General features: G+C 43.2%; 1 long non-coding RNA gene across 2 annotated transcripts in view; it reads right to left on the bottom strand.

The window, feature by feature from the left end:
• Positions 1-5,720: 5,720 nt before the first annotated feature.
• Positions 5,721-20,654, bottom strand: part of LOC120885280 (uncharacterized) — a 69,801-nt gene continuing 54,867 nt past the window's right edge. For both annotated transcript variants that reach the window (XR_013436446.1, XR_013436445.1), the window contains exon 3: positions 5,721-11,980. This is a non-coding gene — a long non-coding RNA (uncharacterized LOC120885280). The remainder of the gene's footprint in view (positions 11,981-20,654) is intronic.

The following is a 20,654-nucleotide window of genomic DNA, read 5'->3' as shown; positions in this document are numbered from 1 at the left end:
CTCCATCACAGACCCAGGCACATGCTGCTCTCTGCTGTTGTTACATGCTGCCTGGCTGCATCATGGACCTGGAAGGATCCAATGACCAAAATCCAGGGAATAGAGAGAAGTACTTGCTGCAGATTGCAATTGTGATCCCTCCCTTGTCCTTGAAGGACCCTCCTCCCCACCCTCCCGCTCAGCCTTCTCCAAGCTGTAACTGACCCAGAACATCAGAGATAGGAAAGTCACTGCTCCAGTTGAATTTTGCTGCACTTTCTTTTTTTCTCCCCTAGATGCTGAGAGCTATTTTTAGCCAGGGACATTTTTTTTTGCAGGGGATCCACAGTCTATTTTTAAAGCCCTTACAGAGGCCAAATCATCCAGCGCTGTTCATAGGGACTTTGAAGAGAGTTAAGTGGGAGAAGCTGGGGCACGGAGGGTGGGCCTGCCTGCAGATCACAGGGTGGTCAGGAAAGGCTTAAGCGAAGCAGGGAGAGGATAGATGCCCAGGTGGGGGAGGGGAGGAGCTCTGTCATGCTGGGAGCACAGGAAGAACCCACCATGCCCTTCCCTCAAATCACCCGAGGCTTTGGGTTCAGAGCAGCCAGGCTGTCACTCAGAAACTGCAATGACATTGCCTTTGAATGTGGCCATTGGTTTAATTTGCCACATTTTCTTTTCTTTGCCCTGAATTTCTGCGCTCAGATCTCTTCCCCATCTCCTCTGTTCATGGCATGTTTGCACAGAAGCACATTGGGTTGTGGACAGTATCGGACAATATGTTGGTTATGAAGCTGACCCTAAGTGGGCCCAGGTGGCCAGGGCTGGATGAGTTCTGTGTATGGCTGGAGGAAGGTCTCAGGCTCCAGAAAAGCTGGAGAAGAGGGAAAATGAGGACTCAAGGAAATAAAAAGGAAGTCCCCTCAGAGGGACTTGAGCAGAGACGGTCCTGGGTGGGGACAATGTCATCCCCAGAGCCTCCCCTTGCCCTTTCTTCTCCCACTCCCATACCTGGCTCTTAACTAGTTACTCAAAGGCCTATGGGATTTGTGGGGTCAAGGTTTACAAGACCTTCATGGAGCAAGTAGGAAGGAGCCTGGGTAGAAAATTCCAGAGTTGTGGAACCAAAGTCCTGTCTTATCTTTGCCTGCCATGTTGTGAACAGACAGAGGGCTCCTCCTGGCAGGAAGTCTGGCAGCACCCAAACAAGTTAGACTCCTGTGCCCCTTGTTTCTCTCTCTCTTAGAACCTAGTTCCTGGGGCCATGGCCTGGTTCTGCCCTGATAATGACTGGGGTTGTTGGTGTGCTGTCCCTCCAGTTCCTCTGCTGAGCTCCAGTGACCAGCGAGGAAGAGGTGAGGGAGGGAGTCTTGAACACCAGCCATGAGCAGACCATCACACCCCTTCAGACCAGTGCAGCTCGGGGTGCTACTGTGTGTGAACAGTGGGGTTGGCAGGACCCTGGGCAAGGCTGCCCTCCTTGGGTAGGAGCTGACCTGGCAACCCACACTTGGCACTGGGGACAGGCCAAGAGAGTGGGGAAGACCTCTGTGCACTCCTAGAAGCACTAACAGCCCCGCTCTCATGCCCCCTACAATGATCTGCCCAGACCACAGCGATCTGCCATTCACACCTTACCTTCTTTTCCTGTTTCCTTCAGTTTCCCAGGACTCCCCCGTTTCTGAGCTCCCACTTCTAGATCACTCTGACCCGACTATCATACTAAGTAAAATAAGCCAGTCCCCCCAAACCAAAGGTCAAATGTTTTCTCTGATATACAGAAATTAACCCACAATAAAGGTGGGGGAGGGAGGAGAATAGAAGTTCATGGGATTAGACGAAGGGGAATAAAGGGAAAAAAGGGGGTGGGAAAGGAAGGATGGGGAATGAATCTGACATACACAGTGAATTTCACCATCGCGTACATCCATAAGAAATTAATTAAAAACAAAACTATGGGTAAATGGCAAAAAGATCAATAGCAGGAAGGGAGCAGGGAGTAGGGAGAGGGGAGGGGAAGGAGAGGTGCTGGAGTCTGAATTAGAACAAGATATACTCCATGCTTTTGTAATTATGTCAGAAAGGATTCCACTGTCATGTATAACTGAAAAGAACCAATGGGGGGAGGGGACAATATGCAGTGCAACAAGAAAGTCAGGGGGACTCTGTATGTTTATGATGAAGGAAATGGAAGTCTGGACATGTCGAGTCCCAGGTGGGTCTGAAGTTGCTCTGCAGGTGAGTGGCGGAGTTGGAACCAGAAACCAACCTCCTGGCTGCAACGGCCCACTCTTGGCCAGGTGGGCTAACCAGGGCCAGCTTTAAGGAGGGAGCTCTGAGCCCAGGTCTGAGGGAGGAAAGGAACATGTGCCAGCAGAGCTGGGGCCAGGCTTGGGGCTGGAGCTCCCTCAAGGGCCCAGTCAGTTTGGAGGAAGGGGCCACTTAAGGCTTGCTCCAGGGGCTCTCCTGGCTAGGACGGGTCCAAGGCCAAGTCCAACATGAGGCAAGTGTTGGCCCCATGGCTTTTGGGGCCCAGAGTGCCTGCGGGAGGGTGGCAAGGAGGTCCCCTGGCTACCATTCCCTTACTCACACTGATCCCTCTGTGCAGTAGGTTGTGAATTGTGGCCACCCCATCCTGACCCCTGGAGATGTGAGTACGACTTCATGTGGATACAAACTCTTTGCAGATGTCATTTGGTTAATAATCCTGAGATGCAATTGTCCTGCATCATCTGGTGACAAATATCTATATCAGAGACTCACAGAGGGGACACAAGAGGAGAAAGCCATGTTGAGCGGGAGACAGATTGACACAAGCTACAGACACCTGGGCCACCAGAGCTGGCAGCAGCAAGGGAGTATTCTTCCCATGAGCCTCTGCAGGGAGCATCCCCTGCTGATGCCATGATTTTGGACTTCGGGTCTCCAGAGACATGAGAGAATAAATTTATGATGTTTGGAGCCCCCCAGTCTGGTTGTTTCCATGGACCCTAGGCAATGAGCACCATTGGAGTACCCCTCTCCCAGCTCTCCCATTAGCTGGCATCTCCTCCTCGGGACCGAACACAGGTCCTCATTGCCTGGAAGCCTCTCCCCTATTGAGGTCTTCTTCCCCATGTTCCCCAGACCTCTGAGCTCAGGCTTGTCCTTGCCTGAGTCAACTCAGATGCACACGCCTCTTTGTCTCCTCGAAACCTGAGCCTTGAGGACAAGGACCTTTTTTGGTTAGGACCTTACTTCCCATATCTTCATTGGGTCCCTACTGGGTGGGTCCTCAGTGGCAGATGCATGGGTCAGAGAACACCCAAATGATCAGGAGTGTGGGAGTACATTGAATCAGAGGTCAGAGAGGCAAGGGATCCCTGTTCTGGAGAAGTGGAGCTTGAGGCAGGTCTAGAAAGATGAAAGTGAGAAAGTGAGTATTCTATCGGGAGGTCAGTGTGAGCAGAGCACAGCAGTGAGGCTCAGCATTGTCACCTAGGTGGGTGCTGGCACCGGGTAGTAAGAAGTCCAGCAAGACCAGCCAGATGCTGCATAAAAGCTATTAAGTACTTTCACCTAGGATGTGCTTCCAAAGAATCAGATGGAAGCCTTTTTTATGGGCTGCTGAATCCCTGTGACCACCCTAAGGGAGAATCATTAGCATTATTCTCTCATAGAGAGAACAAAGCACAGAGAAAGAAAGTCCATTGCCCACCGTCATCTTTCAATTAATAATGGTGGTGAAGGGGGTGGGGGTGGGGGGTTTTATTACTGGAATTCAAACCTGAACAATTTGGTCCAGGGTAGGCTCAGGGCTGTTCCTGCTCTTCTTTCTACCTTGGGACAATGCGGGTAGGGTGGTGACGTAGCTAGCATAGACCTCTAATCCTATGCTGGATGCTTCCCCAAGTCCTTTGTACTTGCTAATCCAGGTACCCTAGAAGCAGGTACAATTGTAGGTGAAAAAAATGGAGACCTAGAGAACTCAGGGGGGCACTCAGGCCCACTGCCACTGTTAGCCACTGGTGGGGCAGGATTTGACGTTGGCATGCTATGGAAGTCAGCCCAGTCCTCTGTCTCCAGGACTGGGTACCAACCTGAGCACTCATCAGGTCTCATGTAGAGTCAAGCTATGTTTCAGAGAAGCCTTCGTTCCATCCAAAGTCTTCCCACACTGTTCTGAGTGTTGCCAGAGTACCTCATGAGCCCCCCAAATTCACCCTGTCAGCTAGTGCTCAGTTGATTATCATTTTCCTCTTGTGCCTCTGGTGCAACATCACAAGGCTCTTCTTGGTCCTGCTTCAGCTGCTGGTGAATGTCTTTCTCTTCCTTGCTTTAAAATGTTCCACTGGCACCCCCCGGAGGGAGAGCAGACCTTGCTGGCTCTTCCCCACCTCTCAGTTCCACTCCTTCTCACACTCTCCACCATGTAGGAGTGGGTGTGGGTCCAGGGGCAGACCACCCAATCTGATGCAGCAGGAATGGGTGTAACTCCGAGTCCCTCCTCCCCACTCTTGCGGTTCCAGATGCCCAGCTGGAAAGTGAGTCCAGTCTGCAGTCCATGATTCCCAGCAGGTGTCAGTGCCTCATGCAAGCCCCCTGCTCTGTTAGGGTCTCCCCTCTTACATTCTCCTTCAGATATGTGCAGATGAGTCTGGCTTTGTGTTGAACCCAGTCTGGAACTTCAAACTGATGCTTCGAGATGAGTCATGCTGGGGAGGGAGCTGGCAAGCTGGAGAGTTTGACTGCCATGCACCAGGCCGTAGGGGCTCCCTGGAGCCGCCATAGGAGTGCATTAGAATGTGGAGAACATTTTCTCATATTCATAACACATTCCCTCCCCGTTTTAAACCTCCTGGGGTGATCCACCTCTGGGGCACTTCTGCTATCCTGGCAATGTCTGGGGAGAGATGGCCCTGGCCATTTGGGCTTCCATTTGGAAAAAAATGTGTAGCTTCTAGAAGGAGATGTCTTCAGCAAAGAAGACTGAGCTAACACCTAGCTGTGCAAGGTGGAAGAGCTCTAGATGGAGCCTCATTTGTAGAACATTCCTTCTGCCTTTGTATGTTTCCAAAATAATGATCTTACTTGACTATTAGTTTATTTATCTGCTCACAGTGTGGGGCTTTGATAAGGGATCTGGAAAGTCAGGACTGCTCATGGGGCTCCAGGAGACTTCAAAGCCTGTCCTCAGCAGCATTGGAGGGTGAAGACTGATGGCACTGACTTATTTCCAGAACTTTCTTGGTCTGAAGAGATTTCCAGGAAACCAAAACACAAAGCAATGCATGAGCAAAGACTTCCTATGCTTCTGGGAATCTCAATTGTGATGATGACTTGAGGCTGGGAATAATAATGACAATGATGATGATGATAAGAGCAGCTCATATTTACTGAATGCTAGCTCTGTACCCCATACTGTGCAGAGCCTTTGACATGCAATAACTTATTTCATCCTCCCAGCAACCCCCTTAGGGTAGGCATTACTTGTATTTCCATTTTCAGACAAGAAAGAAGAGGCTCAGAGAGGTTAAATAACTCTCTTGAGGTCATATAGCAGGTGAGCGGTGGAACTGAGCTCACACACAGGAAGTGTGTCTCCAGAGCCCCACAGCTGAAGCAATACTTCCTACCGTGTTTTTCATTTCTGGTTGCCCTTCAGACATTCCCCGTCTTTATTCCAGAAAATGAGCTTGAAAGTTAAAGTGGTCTCCCCCAGTAGAAAGGGCATGGGGAGTGAGCAGGTAATAACCAGAGCTGTTCTTTTTTTTTATTGGTTGTTCAAAAAATTACAAAGCTTTTGACATATCATATTTCATACATTAGAATCAAGTTGGTTATGAACTCTCAATTTTACCTGAAATACAGATTGCAGAATCACATCGGTTACACATCCACATTTTTACATAATGCCCTATTAGTAACTGTTGGGGGATAGTAGAGGATAGGAAAGCTAGCAGAATACAACAGAGCTGTTAATAACAGCTTGAAAACCAGTATCCATCTGTGACTGGGGTAAGAGGTATAGGAAGGATTAGAGGCAGAGGAAACTAGAGAGGTAGATGGGGTAACGCATGAAGGAGACTAGCCTTTGTCTGTATCTTGGCAGCAATAGGGGGACCATCAAATGTTCTTGAGCTGGGAAATACCAAGAGAAAGTTTATACTTTAGGAACAACTGCAGGGTTTAAGATTTGGATGGGGAGATTCCATCCGTATTCCTCCATGTCGTATCCCCAGGAAGGCCCTCTCTTCCACCCACCTGGGACCCTGAGCTAGTCTGTGAGCTCAATGGCCATGGAGAGTCCCTCTGGCTACACGGAGGAAGCTGAGGCTTGTACAGAGGTACCAAGCTGTTTTGGCTTCCCAAAGCACTCAGAGGTGAGGGCACACACCTGTGCAACCAGTGAGTATCTGTAGATGTTCAACGGTCGACCTGCTCAGGGAGACAAAGGCCTGATTTGAAGCATTTGCAGATCCCCATGGTAAGTACTCCCACTGTGGCCTATTTCTAGATACCAGGATGATGTCGATGGGTTGCAGAATTCCTGAAAGTTTAACAATGAGTTCCAGCAAACCAGCACCGGCTGGCTCCAACATACCTCTGCTCGCAACCTCCTGGTACTTGGATCTGTTTTCCTGCAGATGCAGAGAGAGCTTTCCAAAGGAAATCGCCCAGGCCACAGCCAGCAGCCTGGGGACTCAGGAATCACATGAAGTGTAGGAACAGACCTCTTGGCCCCCAGGCTGCTGGTGTATGGGGGCTCTGTGTAGAAGAGCAAAATTTGGTCTCTGTCTGGTCTCTTTTCAGAAGACAAGTGGTGGCAAAATTTTCCTCTGACTTTTAAGACATGTGTCAGCCACAACCTCCTACTAGAACTAGAAAAATAATGTCATAGAATATTTTTAATAGTGAGTACAAATCCCCTACAGTGATGGATGAAGTCTGAGGATTCAAGGCTGGCCAGTCTGCGAGAAGGTTATATATCATTTTTCAGTTTTCATAATGTTTATATTAATTTGTTCATCCATTCGGTCATTAATTTGATCATTTGCTGACATAAGTTGGGAGCCCAGATATGGAGACTGTGGGTGATGGAACAGCAGCATCCCTCCCCAGGTAGGTACCGACATGAGAGCAAGGCCAGGGGTGGAGAATCAGAGGTCAGGGGTCAGAGGTCAGAGGCAGAGCAGGCAGGAGATCCTGAGCGAGCAGTAGCTGGAGTATCAAGAGCAAACAGATGAGAAGCACAGGAGGGAGTCGGAGGGAGGTGCTTAACACCAGCCAGCAGAGAACCTGCTCAAGGCAATCCCCTGACATTGAAGCCAAAGACTGATGTAGGGTCCTTACCACCTCTTGTTGGGACAACAGATAATGTCAGGGGATTGCACTGGGGTGGAACAGGGAAAAGGAAAATTAATGCTTCTAGAGAGGCCTGGCCATCCCTCAGGAAGAGATTTTTCACATATATTTTTTCAAGACCTAGTGGCAAGGGGAGAATCTTGTGGTGTTCATAATTCAAGAGAACAGATGCTCAGAGAGGTTGAGTGCTTTGCTTATCATCGCACAGCTAATAAGTGGCAGAGCCAAAGGGGATGAGTAGATGAATCAGCAGGTGAATCAATTGGGTGTCTCCCTGCATGTCAGGGTTCTTGGTGGTTGTTGAGCTGGGGTTAGGGAGGCAGAGTGACATTTTCTCTGCTATTAGGAGCAAGGTGCTCGTGGCCCTGTCGATGCATCCTTCTCCCTGGAGGAAGCGCGGTGAGTGTTTACTCAAGGGCATTTCTGGCACACTGAGGAGGTCCAAACTATAAACGGAGATCATACCCCCAGCTCGGCAGATGCCTGGGAGTGAGAGGCTTGCTGATATGCTGACAGAGAACAGGGACTTCTTGTTTACCCGGCTCACCATCTGGACCAGCGAAGCAATGTCCAAAGAGAGACTGAAGCTGAGAGCTTGGAGGCTGCCTGCCTGGCTCCCCCTGTGCCTGCTCCGAAGGGCGGTGACTGCTTCTTGCCCAGATAGGCAGTGGGGGAGGGGAAGTCATGGCCTAGAAATAGGGCAAGCAGGGATCTGGGCCAGGGGTGGGGTGACAGCAAATGTCTAGAGATGAGAGTGTGAGTGTGTCCTCCCCAAGGACAGACAGGAGTGAAAGAGCTTCTTTCATCAGAAGAGAGATTTAGGTCAGACAAGTGGAAGCACTTCCTCATTAGAAGAGCTGGGAAACAGTGACATGTGTTAATTGGTCATTCAGAAAGTTTTAGGGAACATTATGGGAAAGTTTGTTAGCAGCACCACTGCTGGGCAGGGATTAAGTAAGCGATGAGGAGGACCTTCTCCCAGCCTGGACTCTGTGGTTTGGGAGGCGTCAATCCATCCCACTTGACAGAGAAAGGAAAACTGGGAGTGCAGGCGGGTCTGAATCTCTGAATCCTTTGAGCAGGCCTGGGTGGGAAAATAGGTCAAAAGTTCCCTTGCCTCATGCTGTACCCCCTCATGAGGACACAGAAAAATATAAAATCCATAACCATGAGCAATCCCCATACTGTTTTCATTCAACTTTAGGTTTTCCTCCTTATTGCTTTGGTTTTAGCTAATCTGAAAGATTTAGCATTGTATCCTGGTGAGGAGAGATGGTACCAAACAACCCAAAATATTGCTCAGTGCTTAACACAATGTATTTGGCAGCTTTGCATTACTACAGTGAAATAACTGAGGCTAGTAACTTACAAAGAGAAAAGGTTCATTCAGTTCACAGTATTGTAGGTTCACAGTCCTAGATCAAGTAGCCTCATTGGTTTGGCCTTTGATGAAGGCAATGGATGAAAGCACATTAGGGTGGGTCACATCTGAACCAGAGCAGAGAGAGCAAGAAGACAGGCCAGAGCCCCATAATTCCCTTCAAGGGCACACTGAATGACCTAAGGATCACCCATGAGGCCCCACCTCTTAAGGGTTTACAACACCTCTTAATTCCACTCTGGAGACTGGTCTTGACTGCACTCTTGTCACATGGTTCCATCTGACTGAAAGCAAGATTGAAAATAAAATGCCCAGAAGGAAAAAGGAGCTGGGCTTGGTGAACTGGTAACCTGTCCTGGGCCCTTGCTTTCTGAGGTTTCTGGAAGTAACTGTGTGTTAGGAAGCTGTTGTAAGGAGAGGTCTCTGTGGTCTCCCTCAGGCTAGCCTGACATCCGCACTTCCTGGCTGACTCCAAACTGCTTTGAAGGCTGCTCAGACCTTCTCTTTGGGAGTGCTTGGGCCTCAAAGCTGGACTCTCGACCCTGCACTGAAGGCAGCTAATATTGGGGGCATCTCTGACCTCATCACTGAGAAAAGCTTACAAATCTGAGACTTCACTAATTAAGCCTTTGGGGAAGTGGCTTCATTGTGGGTCATTTTTAGCTCACTCATTCAAATGACTCCAACACCAGTGTTGGAGGCGTGCAGGGCCTGAGGTCAAGGCTTTAAGAATCTTTTCTTGCTTCCTAGGAGCTTTGAGTTGAATGGCATCTTAGGTCTTAGGTCTAAGACTGAGGAGGTAAAGGCAGCAGATCGCTGGACACTCTTCATTTCGATTCTTTCATTTCTGCAGGACACCAGGCTGGTCCAGCATGGATTTTCTTATATTTCTACCAAACTCTACATAGATACAAAGGGAAAACACCTTCAACTATTTCCTCAACATATGGTTAGGACAGGCCTGGTTTATACAATTGCCCAGTCTGCTTTCACTTGCAAAGTGTCCCAGTTTGGACAATACATTATAGTTGCCCTATTTAGAAGAGACAGACTTGGGCTCTGTCCTGACACCGTGATTACATGTGTCCCTCCACCCAGCCTGCACAGCCTGACAATACCACAAAGACTTGGTCCTGCATTACCAATACCCTTGCTACTGTCACCATGGACTTTCAGGTTCTATAGACCCCTGGTTTCCTTTCTGTCAGGTCTCAAAATCATGAGTCTGTTCTCAAGCAGGATTAGTGAGCAGACAATAACAAAATTCCAACATTCCTAGAAAATTAATAAAGTCTGTATTATTACTGTTCATGGTCCTATAAGTGACATTTCCAGAGTCACACAGAGCCCAAATTTTAATTCTTATGCAGATGTCCTAATTCTAGGCCACTCTTTTTTCTTCTGTGCCAAGATATAAGGTCTTCAATGTCCCTTAACTAATTATGGTCCAACTGGTCCACACCAGACAAAATTCGACAGGAGGACCCCAAATCAAGTGACAACTACCAAATGGATCTATGTCAGAATGCATTTATAGATATTATCATAAGCATTTTGAATCCACTCTCTCTGAGTGGATTCAAAATGCTTATGATAACATCACTGTCACTAAAAATCCTTGTTTGCATAGTAATACATGAGACCACACATGTCTCCAGCTCTGAAAATGACTAGTGACTGAACGGCCCACAGAGCCCCTCTCTGAAGGTCAGGATGACATGTCCGCTGCATGAAGGCTTGACTAAGGCTCAAGCTCTAAGTTAGTGGAATGTCAACACCAAATACATCTGGGATTAGTACCACTCGGAGGAGGGGGGGCAAGCAGAGTGCATAACTGGGTAGTGATAAATGTTGTCTCCAGACTTATGTGTTCACCAAGCTGGACTCTCCATATCTCAGCCCCTGCGTGGGTTATGGTTTTATGCCTTGTTTGGACTTACCATACGTCAACCTGGTTTGGCACCTAGGTGTGAGCTTGGGCTCTCTTGGTCTGTGCTCTCAACCACCTAGAGCCTTCTCAGAGTTTCTAGGAAACAAACTAACAACCAATGAACTGAAGAAGTGAAGAACCATGTAGATTCTGGGGCTCACCACTGGGTGCTCCTCCTGTCCTCCTACCTGACTTATTTGGAGCCTCAGGGACATGGATCATATTTCGTGGAAACATAGACTCTTTGTAATTAGACAGAAATCTAGAGATCATCCCAACATTTTCAGGTATGAGATGTTCTATCCCTGATGGCATGCAAGGAGATTTCAGGGGCTATGCTGACTTCAAAAATGACCATTACTTGTATATTCAGTTCCAAGTGTCTCAGAAAAAATTCTACAACTATCATAGCAAACCCTTTAGTCTATAAAATGTATTGATTACGACAGAGCAAGTAGTAAGGAAAACCATGTTAGTGAATTTAAAGAGGAATGTCAATAATCTTGAAGTTAGTATGTGAAAATGTCCAGAAAGTATCAAAGTGATACTAAATAAATGGAGTTTGGAAAATTCTGATCTGGTATCCCCCCTGGTTTTACAAATCAAGAAACTGAGGCCTGAGTAAAAGAAATGGCTATTCTAGGACTAAAACTGTGGTGTCCCCTGCTTCCTAGGAATGTTTTCCTAGGGCCATTTTCTCCTAAAACCCACACCTAGAGACTGACTAATGCTTCCCTAGACTCCCAGGTCCTGATCGATGGGGCTCTTCCCATGGAGCTGAGCCACCATTCCCTCCCCCTACTGAAGGCCAGGGATGGCCCATCTTTGTTCCTCCAGACGCATGCATGGTTCTTACTTTGTGGAATATGAAATTCTTTTCTTCTGGAGACCCAAGACGGGTAGGGTTTTTCAAGAGCCTCAGGACCCTCACTGTTGTGTGGATGTTTTGGGAAAAATTGAGGAAAATCATTTCTGGCTCCTCATTTCATGAAGAGCCCTACATGGAGGCAGACAGCTGTGGATCTCCAGCTTGAGCAGGGCCTGTCATCAGATGCTCTGTCTTCATCCCATCTCCATGGCCAGAAGCAGAGCCCTGGGTGACAGCATCCTCTGGAGCAAGAAACTTGAACAGCCACACAGTGGTTTACAGTGAATCCCCAGGGCTGAGACCTTCTCTTTCTGTTCCAAGGAACATCTTCTCCACCTACATGGAGCTATAAATATCAGGAGGCAGAAGAACTGTGTGTGCTGATTCTTTAGAGCAGGATCTTCCTGGGTCTAGTCTGGCCACTAAGCACTAGCTGTATGTAGATTCTCTAGGCTGGCAGATGCCGGCAGAGCTCCTGTGGTTCATTCAAAAAGGAAACAGATACCTTGATTAATCTTACTACCTTGAAGTGATAATTAAATTAAAAGTTAAAATCTTTTAATAAAGAAATAATCAGTTGGTTTTACTAATTAATACTACAAAAATTTAGTGGAAAAGTCTAATATTTACAAAACTATCCATAGTGTACCCCACAAAAGGCTAGAGGCTCCCTAATTCATTTTATGAAGCTACCATAACTTTGATATCTAAGAAGCCAATCTCACTCATGCATTTCATATATGCATAGTTGTACTTTTATATATCATACCAATATAAAAATTCTAAATAAAATAAAATAGCATGACAAAACAAACAAAATTGGGTTTACCTGAAGAATACAGAGGATGTTTAATAATAAACTAAATTTACCAAATTAAAAGAGGAATTAAAAAAATGCTATGAATTGCCTCGGGCTCCCCCTTATCCTTAATTCATATATTGAAACTCTGATCTCCGAATGTGATGGAATTGGAGATGTAACCTTTAGGTCCTGAGGGTCCTGCCCTTGTGATGGGATTTGTTTGTGTATGTGTGTGTGTGAGTGTGTCTCTCTCTGTCTGTCTGTTTGTGTCACTCCTACACAGTACCTTCTTTACCATGTGAAGACAGAGTAAGAAGGCAGCTATCTACAAACTGAAACTTTTGGCACCTTGATCTTAGAGGTCCTAGTCTCTAGAACTTTGAGAAAAAATTGTTAGCTATTCAAGTCATCCCATCTAGGTGGAAAAGGAATAAATAAAATTCATCTATTCATGATAGTAACTGTTGGGAAACTAGGATTAGAAGGGAGTTTCCTTAACTTTTCTTAACCTAATATGAATATCTAAATATGTGTATAGGTATAGACACAGATTTAGATATTATTTATAAAAAAATATGTGTATTCTAAACCAAGATCAGTTCTAATGGAGCAATGTTGAAATCAACCCTAAGTATCATTCAACATGAAATTGTATTTCTCTGCCCTGGCAATTGTTAGAAATTATATATTAAAAAAATTGTATCATTTCCACGATAGCATAAAAACATAAGGTAGCTGTAAGTAAATCTAATAAAGTTATAGAAGACCTTTATGTTGAAAAATGGTAAAAAATTTTATTGAAGGATATTAGCAAAGACCTAAGTGGAGACATTTACTTGTTTTTGAATGAAATGTTCATTAAAATGTCTATTTCCCCAAAATTTATTTTTAGACTCAAATCAAATAATAGCCCCACAGTATTAATTGATTTGATTAAATTTGGTAATATGCACAAACTAGCAAAAGGCCAAGAAAAGCCAGAATATTCCTGAAAAACAAAAGATATTAAGGTTGAATATGAAGGCATAGTAATTAAATAGAATTGACTGAGGTATAGAAAAAGTAAATAGGTAATTCAGAAAAGGCAACCCAGAAACAAACCCATACATGTATTTATCCTTGATGCATAATAGAAGTTACACAATAGATCAGTGGGAAAATAAGATCTTTTCAATAAGGATTATTTGGATAATTATGATGTCCATATGCATAGAAACCAAACCACTAGCATAAACAAAATTAATTTCAGTAGTTCAAATATTTATATATGAAGGTATATAAGTATATATTTCATGCCCATCAGAATAGCAAAATTTAAAAAGTATGGACAATAAGAAGTGGTAAGTTTGTGGGGCAGCTATCAATTCTATACACTGCTGGTGGGAGTGTATAGAGTAACTCAACTACTTTGGGAAAATTATTTGGTATTATCTTATAAAACTATGAAAACTTTAAAAGACAATGTAAGATAACTTTTTGCATAGAGTAGGCAAAGACTCCTAGATAATTCATAAGAAATTCAATTTGAAATGGAAAATATTCAATAAGAGTTTCTGTTCATAAAAGTATAGTATAGAGAAAGTGAAATTAAACCACAAGCTGGAAGAAGAATTTATAGCACCATAATTGACAGAGGATTAATATCCAGCATATATAAGAACTCTTACAAATTAATATATATGGGAAAAATCTAAATAAAAATTGAGAAAAGTAAGTATTCACCAAGAGAATGGTTATCATGAAAATTTTCAATTTAATTAATGGTCAGAAATAAAAATTAAAATACAATAAGATATCCCAGCTCATATCTGTTAGGATGATTAAATTAAGAAAAAATAAACAAACCTGTAAAATTACACACATTGGCAAGAATGTGGAGGAATTAGAACTCTTGTGCACTATATGTGGGAATGGAAAATTATGTACAGCTCAATTAGAATGGGATCCTAATTGGAATGAGTTGTACTCCATATATGTATAATATGTCAAAATACCCACTGTCCTGTGTATCTAAAAGTCAACAAATAAAAAGAGAAAATGGTACAGCTGCTCTGCATAACAGTCTGATTGTTTCTCACAAAATTAAAAACAGAATTTACCCTAAGACCTAGTAATTCCATTTCTAGGTATACACCCAAAAGAATTGAAAATAGGGTCCTGAAAACATAGCTGTATATCTATGTTTATAGCAGCATTTTTCACAATATCAAAAAAATGGAAGCAACTAAGGTATCCATCAACAGATAAGAAAAAAGGTATTACCTACAAACAATGGAATATTATTTAACCTATAAAAAGGAAGAACATTCTGACACGTATGAATGTTGAGGATATTATGCTAAGTGAAATAACCTTGTCACACAGTGACAGATCATATATGATTCTACTTCTGTGAGACACTTAGAACAGTTAAATTCATAGAAAATGGTGATTGCCAATGGTGGTGAGAGGGAGGAATTTGGAGTTAGTGGTTAATGGATATGGAGTTTCAGTTCTGCAACATGAAAAGAGTTCTAGAGAGTGCCGATGGCTTCACAACAGGGTAAATGAACTCAATGTCATGAAACTGTGCACATAAAATGGTTAATATGGTAATTTTTTTGTTCTGTGTATTGAACCACAATTTAAAAAAAAAACCTAAAAATCAAAATAATAAATTAAATAAAAAATATTTCATGCCCATCAGAATGGCAAAATTTAAAAAGTTTGGACAACAGGAAATGATGATAAGTTTGTGGGGCAGCTACCAATTCTATATACTGCTGGTGGGAGTACTACTTTTTATAAACTACTTTGGGAAATTTATTTGGTATTATCTTATAAAATAAAAAACTGATATACTAGATATTCTGTATATTCCCTGGGCCTCCTCCATGCTAGTGCCCAACACTCTGCCACTAAGCCACATCCCCAGCCCTCTAGGTATAGAGCTTAAACTGATTTATATACACATACACTTCTAACACTGTTTATAATCGCAGCACAAGCAGACCAACCAAAAATAACCTATTTATGTGTCTACAGTGGAATGGGTAAATCCATGGTTATGCATTGGTAAAAGGAAATATTACACAGCTATGAAGCAAGCCTGAATGCTAGGCCCATCATATTGACTAAGAAAAAAGCAAATGACAAAACAACACATATATTATTTTGAGGAGAGTCTGTTAAATATGTTCAAAAGTTTATAAAATTATATTATGCTGTGTAAGGATATAAAACAAATGTTGTAAAGCTATAAGGAAAAACAAAGAAATGAAGTAAGAAACCCAGAGTTTGGGAGAGCATTTACCTCCGCACAGGGGCAGGAGGGGGCTGAGACACAGAGGCCACTGTGGATTTCAAAGGTATGGGGGATGTTTAATTTATTAAGCCTGAAAGTAAAAAGGTAGTGGTGATGTTTTATTTATGAAGCCTGAAGTTAAGTATGTGATTGTTTACTGAATTTTGATTGTCTTAAATCTCTTTGAGAAATATTAATTTGTATCTTTTCAGATATTTACCAATTTTTTTTTAACACAGCCCACAGGTATGTTGGAAAATGTGTCAAGAGATAACCAATTAGAGACCCAAGTGCCTTAACCCACATCTGTGTGTATATAGAGAAAACATATAATTTGTTAGATTAGATCTGGATTATTCCCCAATGGTTCATGAATTGAAGGCTTTTTCCCCAGTTTCAAGGTGGACTTATAGGATAAGTGACTGGATCACAAGGGCTCTGATTAATCCACTGATGAGTTCCAAGCTGGATGGACTATTGGGAAGTGAAACTGTGAGAGGTGGGACCTAGTTGAAGGGAGTGGATTGTTGGGGGTATGCTTGGGGACTGTATTTTGTTCCTAGCCCCTTACCCTCTCTCTCCGCTTCCTGGCTGCCATAAGGAGAGTCTCTTTACTCCACCATACCCTTCCACCCTTCCACCATGATTTCCTGCCTTAACTCAGGCCTAAAACAATGAAGCTGGCCAACCATAGACTAAAATCTCTGAAACTGTGAACCAAAAATCTTTCCTCCTTTAAGTTGTTTTTCTCAGGTATTTTGTCATAGAAACGAAAAGCTGACTATCACATTTTTATAAAAGGACAGAAAGTCTTCCAAAAGGGTTCACTAAAAAGGGAATTTAAAAATACAAGGGAGAGGAGGTGGTAATCCATAATGAGATTTCTTGAGATGGTGGGAGGGTTCAGGGTCCAAAGCTCAGATAGAGGCATTGGCCTTAGAGAAGGAAAAGCACAGATAGCTGGGGTCCACTGTTTTCTGAATATCAGTAAAGTGTGGGGACTTATCACCAGTATGTTCTGTTTTGATTTTCTCTGTTAAATAAAAGGCACGGGTGTCTTCTGATAATGAGGGATTCGATATAAGGTCATTTCAACAATGATTAAAAGTTTAGGAGCTAAAAAAGGTTAGGAGAGAGAGAAGGCTTGAGAATAGCCATACAACCTGAGAGCTCTAGGTCAAGGTCAGTCTTAACTTCCTGGTCTCCAAGATACTTTGACATCTGAGATTTAGAGAGTACCCTGGGTTGGAGGATAATTAAGTGTTGGCATTGGTCAGATGTTGAAGAGTGGACCTTTGGAAACTTGATCATAGTTGAATGGGTCATTGCTTTGGTTGGGGAAGTGGCTGGACATTGCTCTCAAAGTAAAGGCAGGATAAATGCTTAACAGTACAGAAGGAAAAAGCACATATGGCTCAATAAGTTAATTACTGAAATAGATGAGTTGCATAATCCATCAGGCTGCCAACAGAAAACATTCCTTCCTAAGAACAATAGGTAAGACTGTTCCCAACAGGATTTTGGAGAGATGCAGAGCTATTTGGGAGCCACAGTGTATTCAATTATTTGCAAAATTCTTGTGCCTAATACATAAGCTCCTTTTCAGTAGTTTTGAAGATGGAAATTCTTTGTAGAAGCAAAAATATTTAATTCTGTTGTGCTGCAATCTATAAAATATTTACAATGTTATTCTACATAAACACATTGCTTACATCCAGTTGCATTTATCTCCGATGCACTTTAAATAAGATTTGGACTCTTGACAATGTCATCCAAGCCAACAGTTAGGAGAAGCACAGAATCATTGCAACTCACAGAGCATCCATCCTGCTATCTTTGGGTGAGAAGGAACCCCAAATATCCCAATCAACAAGGCATGTCTCCTTAAACTGAAAACCCCAGGAAGGAAGAATGGTCATTCTTTCCTAATTTTCACATAACCCCCCTCTAAATCAGAAAGTTCTGAGTGACCCACTCTGTTCTCACTGTATTTTGTGTGTTGGTTAGAATGCAGTGTTTAAAGAAAAAATCCCAAAGTCGCTGACAATGAATTCCAAGTTCCAAATGAGTGGAGTAGCAGCAGCTGAAGGCTGTCTGGTGTTAAGAGAAATCAAGGAAGGTGTGAGTCAGGGTCTGTTTGCTACCTGGCTCTACCACTGCTGATGAGCAAAGGGCATATCAGTCCTTCTTGCCACGTGTCCTTATGGTTTTAGGATAATGAGTGCTTGCTTCCTCCACCTCCAGGAGTTTATATGAGGTTAAACACTTATGCCTAACAAAGATCTTCGGAAAGCATAAAATCTGATACAAAGATGAAGATTTCAAACATTTCATTGTCACGTGCTGAATGACGAATGACATCAGGGATCTACCTTCTTTGATTGTAAATTATCACTGAAAACTGGCTGCAATTTGGCTCTGACATTTCTTCCGAGGCTCAAAGTAATTGGTGTGGTATGGATACGGCTTGGCTGTTCAAGCGTGGATTGCCCACTGCTCAGGGCTTTCGCAGTTCCTTCCGTGGTCTTCCCTCTCCCTCCTGCCTGAGTCTGTCATCTCACTGCTCATTAGCAACTCCACTTGAGCGTGCCTGCACCAGATTGACCTGTCCATCGTCTCCTAAAAGATCCTTGGGCTGCCATGGTGGCATCTTTGCTCTCCCTTCCCCTCCTTCATCAGCAGCATGATTCTCTTCCCCTTAGCAGAGCTTTGGAAGATCACCACGTCTGCAAAGCTGCCCCAGCATCCCACTCCATGTGCACCACCTGTCCCTTGTCCCAAGTGCTTACTCGGTCACATGAATTTGTACCACTAACTTCCTGCCTTTTACATTCAGAAAAGTCTTGTCTCCTCAACAAAGAAGATTATAAATGTATTGAGGGTATAGGCAGTGCTTTTTTTCTTGCCTTATCAATAGCAAAAAGACATGTGCCTTGTAAATATTGCAAAGAATAAGTTGATATGACTAAAAGGTTGAAAAATGCAAGATATTGAGAATAGTCCCCTCACCCTTCTCCCTCTCTCATAAGATGTTAAAAGAAAGAAGAAACAAGATTGGTTTGGAAACTATGAATTGAAGTCTACTTAACTTTTCTATGAAATCCCTCTCTTTAATTATGTTAGGTAAATAAGCACTGTATTTATTTGTGAACTAATGTATCATGTAAGTAAACTGTATGTCATATAATCAGGCAAAGAGGAAGACTGGCATTTTAGAAGGTTTCATTAGTCTGAAGCAAGAGCAACAGTATTATGCTCCTAAATGATTAGGATTTTAAAAAAATGATAAACGATTCATTAAATCACACACACACATGCGCGCATGCACACACACACACACAACACACACACACACACACTCACTGTAACCACTCTGGAAACCATTAAAATTGCCTCTATGCTTTGCCTACTAACCTGCTAGCAAAAGCTACCTGTTAGTGAGATCAAGTCCCTGGAAATGTAGTGCTTTAATATTTTTGAGTATTTGTCACATGACAGTGTCACCTTGGTTATGACTGATGTTATAAACAGAAAAACAATGGTTTAGGCTACTGCCCTGGGTATCTGAGAATGACCAGAGTGATGAATTATGGAGCTTAAGAGCTATATTTAAGGGTCTGTGTTTTCATTAATGTTCTCATCCAGGGATGCATATCTCAGTGGTGCATGAGAGATAATGGCATGCATGCAATATATGTGTATGCATATGATGGTTCTATCTTCTTATATTTTCTTTTCAAAAATTTGTTTTAATTAGTTATGTTAGGAAGAATTTGTGAGGTTTAAAAAGTACAACTCAAAAACTAAATAAATTCTAGAGGGAAATAAGGGCAGATATACACATATACATGCAGAGAAATAAACACCATGGTGTCCTATTTGGTTGCTGAATATAGGCTTCAGATGTGGCTCTATGTTTACCCGAGGGCAACCAGGCAAGGGCAATTGGCTTCAAGAATCATGAGATGAAAACAGTTAATTCTTCAAGGGAACCCTTGCTTTCTCTGACACTGAGAATGTCTTCCAGGGATCTCCATAAAAGAAGTCATTGTGTGACATGGTGAATGATGTTTTCCATGAAGCCCTGATGACAGTTACATAATGAGTGAAAAGGGCTTTTATTCTTTGGATGTTCCTCATTGCAGGCTAAAAACATAGAAACAATTCTATCAGGCACCCAAACTGTGCTCCCCTTTCATGAGCTCACTGATGGCCTGGAGTGACCCAGGGGTAGCCTCTCAAAAGCAGCATTGTCTGATACAGTTTTCTATGATGTGGAAATGTCCTGTTTGCACTGTCTGGAATGGTCAATACTAGTTGCACAGGGCTGTCACACACTTGCTGTGAAGCCAGGGCCTGAGGAGCACAAGCCCAACTCTTGCAGTGATCCATTTAAATGTAAACAGCCATACATGGCTAATGGCTATTGTATTGGATAGTTTTAATTATGTCTTTCCAAAAATCTTTTATGAGTAGCATTTCTTGTGATGGAGATTTGGTAAGTTACTAGGCTGAATACTTAAAGCAGGCTCCAATTTTACTTCTGAAGACATTTCTGAGTCTGCTACAATATGGAGAAAATCAGGCAATAGAGGTCTTTTAGGCAGATAAACTCTTACTAAAAAATCATTTTGAGATGTAAACACTCCTAGCATGTGTATTTTTGGTTAGAAATTGTCTCAGTCCATTTCATGTTGCTATAACAGATTACCATATATTCGGTAATTCATACAAAAAAAGTTTATTTGGCTCAAGGTACTACAGCTGAGAAATCCAGGAACTGGGCACTGGCAACTGGTGAGGGCCTTCATACTGCATCATATAATATGGACGAAGGGCATGGAAGCAAGTAACCCAGAAAGAGAAATATCAGCCAAACTGGAGAATTGAACCCAGGGTCTTACACATGCAAAGCCCTCACTCTACCACTGAGCTACATCTCCACCTCCAAATTCATCTTTTTATCAGGAACCTACTCCTGCAATAACTAATCTACTCACTACATAGTGACATTAACTTATTCATAAGAGCAGAGCCTTCATGACCTATCTATCCATCTCTTAG

Source organism: Ictidomys tridecemlineatus, chromosome 3 (genome assembly GCF_052094955.1).
Source record: "Ictidomys tridecemlineatus isolate mIctTri1 chromosome 3, mIctTri1.hap1, whole genome shotgun sequence".
NCBI classification, from domain to species: domain Eukaryota; kingdom Metazoa; phylum Chordata; class Mammalia; order Rodentia; family Sciuridae; genus Ictidomys; species Ictidomys tridecemlineatus.
Note: the sequence above shows the minus strand (reverse complement) of the source record. Positions and strands in the feature narration are given on the sequence as shown.